Source organism: Leucopleurus acutus, assembly GCF_964270905.1.
Source record: "Leucopleurus acutus genome assembly, chromosome: 10".
Lineage (NCBI taxonomy): Eukaryota > Metazoa > Chordata > Mammalia > Artiodactyla > Delphinidae > Leucopleurus > Leucopleurus acutus.
The window spans coordinates 83,158,929-83,169,092 of record NC_139153.1 but is presented as its reverse complement, the minus strand read 5'-3'; the positions used below and the strand labels follow the sequence as shown (position 1 = coordinate 83,169,092).

The 10,164-nt window shown below is 43.3% G+C and overlaps 1 pseudogene across 1 annotated transcript; it reads right to left on the bottom strand.

The window, feature by feature from the left end:
• Nucleotides 1–2,957: 2,957 nt before the first annotated feature.
• LOC309967666 (ubiquitin-like FUBI-ribosomal protein eS30 fusion protein) lies at nt 2,958–3,376 on the bottom strand (annotated as a pseudogene). The gene has a single exon. The product of its transcript is annotated as a ubiquitin-like FUBI-ribosomal protein eS30 fusion protein (transcript).
• Nucleotides 3,377–10,164: the final 6,788 nt, after the last annotated feature.

Here is a 10,164-nt window from a genome sequence, read left to right as displayed (position 1 = left end):
GTCTGTTCATTCCACATCCTCTGAAATTTTCCATTCTAAGACAGCATTTATCTTGCTACTTTAAAATATATTTACTATTCAAATCTAGGTATTGGTCTAGTTGAGACTATGTGAGAAAAACAAGGAGTGAGATGCAAAGTTGTTATAAAGAAAACAGCAAAGAAAAAAATTGTCCAAAAAATTAATTTAAAAAGTATGGTACTTGCTACAATGTTATTGTCATTATATGTCATTTTAACAAATGTGTATACTGATGTGAAAAGATATCCAACTTATGTTGTCATGTTAAAACAAGTTGCAGTACGTTATGTAGAATAAATTAATTTTTTGTAAAATAATAATATACTAATGTAAATACTGAAACAATACCAGAGGAATATAAACAAAACTAATAAGTGTGTGGTGTGCTGGAAAGACTGGGAGGAGAGGATAGAGTATGAGTGACTTTTTTACTGTCTAGGTTTTTTTTTTTGGCTGCGCCATGTGGCTTGTGGAATCTTAGGGAGTCCTAACCAATGGACCACCAGGGAATTCCCTACTTTTTAGGTTATACATTTCTGCAATACATATTTTATTTTTACTAAAAGCCCATATTATTATTTTTTTTTACTAAAAGCACATATTATTTTGTTAGCAGAAAATACAGTACAGATAATTTAAAATTTACAAAAAAGGAGGGGTAGTTATAGAGAGCTAGGCAAGAGACTACAAAGGGTTACAAGCAAAGAACTCAAGGCATATGCTCTCTGACATTTTTTTTCTTTCAAAGTTTAAAACTCTAATACTTTATTGTATGGTTAATACTCTTTTCAACTCCTCAAATCCTTTGTGGCACCTATAAGAACATTAATAAGTAAACTATTGGGAGGATATTGACAAGCCGTGAGAGAATCTGTTTTGGAATAAGTTTAGGAGTGACTACGTGGAAGAAAATTTGGACAGGCAGTACTGATAAATTTGGCTACATAAATTCATGAAAACAAAGCAATGGCGATAAAATTGCTTGTGGAGGACAGACTCTGCGTCCTCAACCCTTATAGGAGGGAGGTTCCATTGAAGCTTTGTGAGCATAGGAGTGACGTATTGATGGTGCAAGCCATAGTAAAGGCAATACCAACCAGGAGGACCGATTTGGGGGCTATTGCAATAATGACACAAGAGGACATTAGTGGGGTAAGAGCTAATAGAAACACAGGAATGGGCAGGTAAGCAGGAAAAAAATCAGGATACTCAGTGCCATTCTCAGCTATTTCTATGGAGAATGAAGCTGAAACAGGCAAGGAGGAGAGAGTCATCTTAAAACAGAGAAATTAAGAGGTGTGCAGTCATGAAGTGAGCAGGAAGCAGAGAGACAGAGTAAGATGTCTGATAAAGGAGAGGAATTTGCTTGCACTTTGGGAAGAGATCTCCTTCTGAACAGGTGTGGCTCTGTAGTTTTCTGACCAGCTCCCAGCAACCCCACTGAAACAGAACCCATAGGGAAAACTCTCAGAATGGACTACTATGGATCTAAAGGAGGACTGAGAATAAAGAGGAGAGGGAAAAAATCAGGAAACTTTTAAGAATAATTGATTTGCATATTCCTCCTCTTATTCCTTCAGGTTGATGGAGAAGGAGAGATGGGTGTTTCATTTAGTAAGTACCTATTTAGAAGCTAGTATATACTGGGCTCTGTTCATTAAAGCACAAAATCCTTCTAGATCCTACAAGGTAGTGCTAGTATCATGATCTCTAGTTTATGGCTGGGGAAATTGTTAACTAAATTGTCTAAGGTCACAGAGTCAGTGAAAGACAGAGCCAAGACTAGAATCCAGGTAGACTGGCTCCAGAGTCTAAGCTCTAACCACTACAGTAAGTGGCCTCTCTATCTGACCCAGGTCTCTGCTAGACAACCTTTTTTTTTTTAATCAGATACCAGTATTGCTGAGTTCGTTTAATTCTCATAACAACATTCCCTGGTGTAGGTTGTTACTTTAGTGACCAGTGTAAAGTGTCCTAGATTAAAGAGCAATCTAAGACATGATACAGGATAGAAGAATTCAAGGCATACTCAGGTAATGCTGTCGCTGAAAAATGTGATTATCTTTAGTCATTAAAATTTTTTTTTCTTGGCTGCACCGTGCGACTTGCAGGATCTTAATTCCAAGACCAGGAATCAAACTGGGCCCCAGCAGTGAAAGCACCAAGTCCTAACCACTGGACTGCCAGGGAATTCCCTGAATATTATTTCTTTTTGAATTGGCAATTAGCTTACCGACATTTAACTGTCTTCCATTTCCTGAGGATAAAATCTTTGGAGACAGTGGGGGGAAAAACTAATCTGACCCATTCTTTCAAACAACAAGGGTTTGGGGGATTTCGTTGAATACCAGCACTTTATTATGAGCGGAGGGTGCCTGGTAAATACCCTCTGCTTCCTGCACTTATGAAGTTTACAGGCCACTGGGGCTAGGTGGGGGCAGGGATGGTAGCTACTTCCAGCATGGTCACCATCAGTTTCCTTCCTCTCCATATGCATGTGACATGCATCATTGAGAGGCACAACCTATTCTTGCCTTGAATCTGGACTTGCCTAGAATGCTCTGACCAAGAGAGTATGGCAGAATGATTCTACACTGATGCTGGGCCGGGCCTAGAAGAGGACTGACATCTTCTGCCTTGGACTCTTCAGAGTCCTCAGCCACCATGGAAGACGTTTGTATTAGTCTGCTCTGGCTGCCATAACAAAAGACGAGGCTGTGTGGCTCAAACAACACAAATTAATTTTTTCGGTATATTTTCTGGAGACTGGAAGTCCAAGGTCAAGGTGTCAGCAGGGGTGGTTTCTCCTGAAGCCTCTCTCTTTGACGTGCAGACAGCCACCTTGTCTCTGTGTTCTCACAGGGCCTTTCCTGTACACGTTTTTAATGGTGTTTGTTGTTGTTGTTGTAGTTGTTTGATTGGGCTAAGTGACTTTACTAGAGGAAGCCAGGATTACAAAGGACTTGAGCGTTGGTATTGGGGCCTTTCTTCGTGCCAAAGGTGAGCACAATATTTACAAAGCCCTAGTTGTACTGCATACACCTCTTGGCCCGGCCCATCTTCTTTTTCTCCTGTTTGGCCACCTTGGGAGTCTGACCTCTTACTTTCCCAGCACCGGCCAGGGAACCATGGACTTCACCTCTAAGCACGTGGCTGGCTACTTCCAGAGTGCTCAGAGCCTCCACCCCACACTGACCCACGGTAGCATCATCCTCTAGGATGAGGATGCTCCTGCCAGGAGCACGACTTGAGGGATGCCCTCCAGGGAAGCTACATGAGCCTTGATTTGGGCGACTGTCTCCTGACCCGTCACCTCGAGAGTGTGTAGCTCCTGGGCGAAGACACAGAACTGCATGTCGGCCACTGAACCGTGGGCACCACTGCCGCTACCGCGAATATGGAGTCGTGAAGAAAGAGCTTTAATGGAGCTTTTTGATGAACAGAAGTTTTTAGTTTTGATGAATTCCACTTCATCAACTTTTTTTTTTTTTTTTTTTTGGTTACTACTTTCTGCAACTCACATCCACATCCAGTCTTCATGCTCTAGGCCCCTAAACCGCACTCACCATGTCCCTTTCTGGTCTATACTAACTCGCCGGTTTTCTCCCCAGGTCTACACTGGCTCGCTCACTTCGCCGCTGAGCTCCCGCCAGTTCGGTTGGTTTGCCAGGCATCTTCTCGGGAACAGAGCCTGTGCTCTGTGTCCTTTCTGGGAATGAATAAAGGGAGTTCTCTCTTGTCCAGTCGGGGGTCGGTTCCGGGTTGTTAGGATCCTTGAGCCACAGTGCCCCGGGGCTTGCAGGGAAAGGCAGAAAGAAGGGAGAGGAGAGAAATGCCAAATTATATCCCGGACTGAGAGGAAAGCGTCGCAAGTTCAGTCAGAGTTGCTGGCTCTACTGAGATAGAAGGTTCAGTTAATTTTTAAGGATTTACATTCCCATTTTTTCGGATAAACCCTAGACTGCAAAAGAATTTAACAGCCCTTGGTGAGTGCACTTTCAGCACAATTGCAGATTTTACTCATTTGGGATAGTGGCACCGGGCTGTCAGGATGGCCGAGTGGTCTAAGGCGCCAGACTCAAGCTGTAATCTTCAAGCTTCCTTCCAGAGAGGTTTCTGGTCCCCGAATGGGGGCGTGGGTTCGAATCCCACTTCTGACAGACTGTTTTTCCTCCTGCTCTAAAAGCAACCACTACCACTTTCTCAGACATTTTTTGTTTCCATTCATTCTTCTCTCTACTTTCCCTTTTACAGTCCTAACGACGGACTCTCAATTAGGAAAAGAAAGACTCTTTCTTTTCCGTTTTGGTTGCTACTTATCATGGATCGTTTTGCTCTGCACTCTGGTTTGTTCATTAAAGGCGCTTTTACTAAACGCTCGTTAACCCTGGGGAGTCCTGGGAGAAAAATGAGTCTGGTGGGAACAGAAAGACATGTACACAGACTCGGTGATTATAGGCTGCTCCTGAGCTCACGGACCATTAGGATCGTAGTCTCATGTCCTTTCTCACTGCCCGAACCCATCAAAAATTAAAGTGCGGAAATTGAAAGCAGCGTGCTTCAGTCTGTTACAGGATTGGGATGTGAAAAGAAAAGGAAAGGTTCCACCGAGATTTGAACTCGGATCGCTGGATTCAGAGTCCAGAGTGCTAACCATTACACCATGGAACCCCTGTTGCATCAACCTTTCTACACTGTCCATCTGATATCTCTTTCCTTGTGCTTTCTAGTTTTTTTTTTTTTCTTCAATTGAGGTATAGTTGATTTACAATACTATATTCGTTTCAGGTATACAACATAGCGATTCAAAATTGTTATAGATTGTACTTCATTTAAAATTATTTTATCCTTGTGCTGTTTAATTAAAAAAATTTTTTTGATGAGAGAGATGTATAGAAAACAATTTAAAATGAACCGTGCCAGTTTAACCGAAAGCTCTGCCTCTTCTTCCTAATTGATTTGGTTGTTTGTTTTCATTTACGGGGGCGTTTTTTGGAGGGATGGAAAAATCTCTGCTCTTTCAGCCGAAGGGGGACGGAGAAGCCGAAAGCAAGGATGGGAGGTGGGTGGGAGGGGACTTTCACTGATTGTTTCCACTGAGCCTGCTTCCCAGATTTCTATCCCTTGATGTCAGCGTCAGGGCAGGATCCTGATCCAAGAAAATGGATACCTCTGGAGGTTTTGATTTTGCCTTCATTTCCGACCCACGCAAAGGCAAATTGGATTTTAATCTTGTCGTTCAAAAGGGAGAAAAACATTAACATCTTTTTTCTACAGCTTCGCTTATTCATTCTAGGATACTTGCCTCCAGAGCAACTTGGAGTTTCTTGGTGCTTCCTGCTTAGCTGTAATCATGGGCTTGCCATTTTAACATCTGTCCTCCCTCTCCGAGATGCCTTAAGTGCAGGACCGGTTCTCATTCCTCTTTAACACCCTAAGGTCTGGTACATAGTAGAAGCTTAATCAATGGCTAGTTGTATGAATGCCTAGATGAAAGGTGGAATGAATGAACGCATGCATGAATGAACGAACGAGTGAATAAATAATCAGGTAGCCCAGCGCTGGACTTTTTTGAATGTTTCTTTTTCCTTCTCTCCATAGGCTAAATCTGACAAGTCTAAAGGGCATGATTGTTTCTTTCTTGGGGGTGAGGGGTTCCTTTCCAGGTCCTAGCTCCCAGGTGGACATTCCAGTGTTCATATGGCCACACAAATATGTCCTCGAATGTGGATGGCCAAGAGAGGACGTCATAGTGCTGGGTATAGTCATTTATTTCTCTAAACTTTAACTTTATTAACATAGCATGATTATTTAACTGTTAAGAACAACATATAATAAAGAGATCATACATGTAGCATCACTGGAAGAAACACTCAGGTATAAATTAATACTTTAGTCAGTCTAAATATTAATTACTGGCCAGTCATTCTTCATGTGCCTCTGGTAGTCTCCCAAGGCTGAATTACTTAGGAATCCCTGAATCATTTTCTGGCTTTCATCCTTTTGTTGTAACTCCATCCAAGCAAGGTGCCTGTCAAGAAATAGCTACTCAATAAATATGGGTTGAAGTGCATATATCTTTTGGAAGGTGGAGAGGGAAGCAGTGAAATTCAAAGACTTTTGGCCAGGTCACCATAGAGTTCTCCTAAGTGTCTATTCCTTCCCTCCATGCACGTAAACTCTCCGTTCTATCTTCTTGAGTCTCCTAGCCTTAAAAGACGGTCTAAGTTATCTCAGATCCAGCTGAATAATGGACCAAGTCTTTCTTCCCCAGTATAGGTGGCACATTTTTTATTCCATGAGCCACAAGCTTATTTCTTAAAGAAAAATGTCCATTGGTTTTAAAATTACACCAGAACCTCAAAAGCCCACTATTCAATTATAAACTTTAAACTGCTCTCTGAGGATAGGCAAGGCAGAAGGGGTATAAATGAATGTTTTTCAGTCTTAGCACATTTATATCCCAGGAAAGGGTAGGGAGTATAGAGCTGGAAGATAGTACAGATGGCCGTGGGTTGGTTTATTTATTTGTGAGTGTGGAGTTCAGAAGACTACACTTTTCTCTTGGAATCGCTCATGGTTGGTTCATAAATATTGCAAGGTGAATGCAAACAAAGACTGCTGAGGGGGATGACTGGGGGAAGAGATGACTGGGACCCACAGTACAGAAGTAATGTGATCCCTGGCAATCTGCACAAGAATGATTTGCAGTAACCTGGTAGCAGAGCTGAATCCAGAAAGAGCAAGTCAGTGTGGCATAATCAGAGTCAAGAACCAAGTTTAGCTGGAGTGTCCTGTAGAAATGGGGCTTCAGAACACATGACTCTACCTCAAACTGAAGACCTCAACGTCCTCCGGGATCCTCAGCTCTGTGTACCTTGCTCATTTCACAATTAGAAAGATATTCTTTCATGTATTTATATATTTATTCACTGATACTTACTACAAATATCTATTTAGTTTTCATGATGTGGGGAAGTGAGAGAAATATGGTTCTATATCTGACAAAGCTTATGACGCATGGGGAAAAGCAGATGATTACACAAAAATTTCCCAAAGTTATGATAAATGCTAAAATAAGTGATGGATCAAGTGATAACAGAGCATGGCCAAAGCATACCAACAGGAATACCCAATTAAGGGCAGGTAGCAATGAGGAAAGCCTGCCAAAGAAGGGATGGCTAAGCTGAGGCCTGCTACAGGCTCCCCAGCACGTTCCATTTCTCTTTCGCGGTATTTATCAGACTGGGATTTTTTTGAACAATTCATTTGTGGACTCGTGGATTCACTTATTCGACTTATGAAATAAATATCTACTCATCCTAACAACTCAAACAAAAGTGCCTAAAGTAGAATTTATAATCTCCCCCTTCCCTATCCTCTGACACTGTTATCACTGGAAACGTTGAACTGTGTTCTTCTATACATTGTACTGTCCTTTATTTTGGTAACTATATATCTACAATGTCATTCATAGTTCAGTTGCATTCTTTCCCGTAGAAATTGTATCATCTTGGGGCCATTATGCGTCTAATGCTTGTCTTCTCTACACTGCACCAGGGCAGGGACCCTCTCCTTTGTTTCCTTCCAGATTCTCAGTGCCTAATTGTAATTCTGGAGGGAGAGATCAAGGGAGGCTTCCAGGAGAGAGCAACTACCTTGCTGAGGTGTAGAGGATAAGAAGCTTTGAGGGCAGAGAGAATTGCTTGGAGCAGAGACTGAGGGCGCCCAATGGAAGACGCAGAGACGCGCGCAGTGAGGGGGGAAGCGCCTCTAGACCGTGTGACCTGAGAGGCAGTTAAGTGGCAAGGCGAGGCGCCTTGCGTAGAGTCGCCACAGCTCAGATCAGCATAATTAGGATTCAAAATGTGAAATGAGAAGCCTTCGGGGATGCTGAGAACCGCGACCGGGCAGGACCTGTCTCCAGTTGCAAGTGGATTCAGGGAGACTGACAGCTACTCACTGTTCCACCATTTATTGAATAAGGTAATAAGTAAGAACTGTATCTACGGGGCCTAAGTACCTAGTAGGTCACATAGTAGGAGCTGATTTCTTTTCTTTTCTTTTCTTTTCTTTTCTTTTCTTTTTACATAAACGAATGAATTAAATGAAGGTCTGTTATACGTTCGATACTATTGGGTGATGAAACTACAATAACGGAGTAAGTACCACGCAGAGTAGATGCTCATTAACTTTTTGTTAATTGAAATAATCAGTTGAAGGCCTGTCATGTGATGAACACTGTTTTGGGGGACAGTGCATATGGGTGTTATCTCTGGCCTCTGGGAAAAGCAGAAGTGGTAGGAGAGGAACCTACCTGAACTTGGAGCCTGTGAGAACTGTGTATATTGGACATGAAAGAGTACCTACTCAGACAACGGTGAGGAGAAAAAGGTCACTGGCAGCGGTGGGATTCGAACCCACGCCCCCGAAGAGACTGGAGCCTTAATCCAGCGCCTTAGACCGCTCGGCCACGCTACCTCCTACAAGATACGCTTTTACATGCATGTCATCTGACCCAAACTACGCCCGTTTCAGGTCCTTTTTCTCTCCCCCCCACCTCACCCGTGCCCCCGCCACTCTGAGCTGTCTCCGCGGGCCCTTCCTCCAGCGTTCCCCTCTCCACTCCCAGCACAACCCGAGAACCCCCTGACCCCTGACACTTTGCTTTCTCATGGCTCCCAGGTTCACCGTGAACGGCGACGGCGCAGGTGGCGCGGGAGGAGGCTCCTGCCTCGTCTGTCATCAGCATAGGAAAAAGGAGTCACGCAGACTGACAGTTCCAGTGGATGCTGTGGGTTCCAGATCCACTTGGATTTCAGGGAGTAAGCCCCCGGACTTCAGGAGTGAGCAAGTCTGGGCGTTTGGCTTGAGCCCGGGAGCCGCCAAGGAGAAATGAGGAAAGAATCTTGAGGCCCCCTCCCTTCCTCGCCCTCCTTCATCTATCTCAGGAGACCAAGCTCCTCCATGGAACCTCACGAGGGAGGCAAAGAGTACGGTCCTTGTTATTTAAGTCTTGTTTGCCTTTCAGAAGGTAGCCCATCTCCACGGGCCCCGGTCATACCGAGAAGAACTTCTGCAAAGTCCGCACTCAGTTGCCCTCACCGCCCCTAAAGTCTTCGCAGGAAAGTTTGAAAGGGGCTGGGCCGGTAGTCGGGCCCTTACCTTGTTCCGTGTGGCTTTACCATCCAAACTTCGAATATTTTAGAGGCGAATTAAACCATGGTTCCGCCTTCCTTTGAAACACTGTGATTCAGAGAATTCTAAAAATGATTCCTTTAATAAAGTTGGTAGATGTGTTGTAGAAGTGGCGGTCGCAGTTGCCTCCTTAGCGCAGTAGGCAGCGCGTCAGTCTCATAATCTGAAGGTCCTGAGTTCGAACCTCAGAGGGGGCAACGTTAAGCTTTTCTTCCGTTTGCGTATAAAAAAAGGAAAATTCGGAGAAAATTGCTTTGATGAAACTAAACGGGAATTTTTTTGTTTAACAGAGCCATGTACTGTTCAGATACAAAATAGTAATTTTCAGTAAGATTAAATACTCCAAAAGTCTTTTTATACCAATTGTAGATGGAGCTAGGAGACTTTTAGACTGACTTGTTACAAAAACATTAAGGTCAAGAAACTTACTGGTTGAGAGGGAGAAGGGGATGGAGGGTTACACTGGGGATGTGGAAGATGTAGTATGATGTGCAAAACATTTCTATTAATTATTGATTATCTTTTGCCATTCTTCTGGAATTACCACCAGATCACAAACGCCATCCTACATGAAAAAGAAAACATTTCCCCCCCCTCAGTCTCTGCATTGGACTTCTTTTCCTGCTTCCAGTGTTCTTGACTGGGTCTCTAGGTCATCCAAACTGCAAAATGCAGGAAAGAGTAACAAGAGAAACAGGAAACGAAGAAAGAAGAAGTGATATTTAGAGAGACAGGATAAGCACCTGGCTCAAATAAAAACAAGCAAGAATCAAAGCAGAAATAAGGACACAGAGAACAAACGTATAGATACCAAGGGGGGAAGGGAGGGTGGGATGAACTGGGAGCTTGGGATTGATATATATACACTACTATGTATAAAATAGGTAACTAATGAGAACCTACTGTATAGCACAGGGAACTCAGTGCTCTGTGGTGACCTAAACG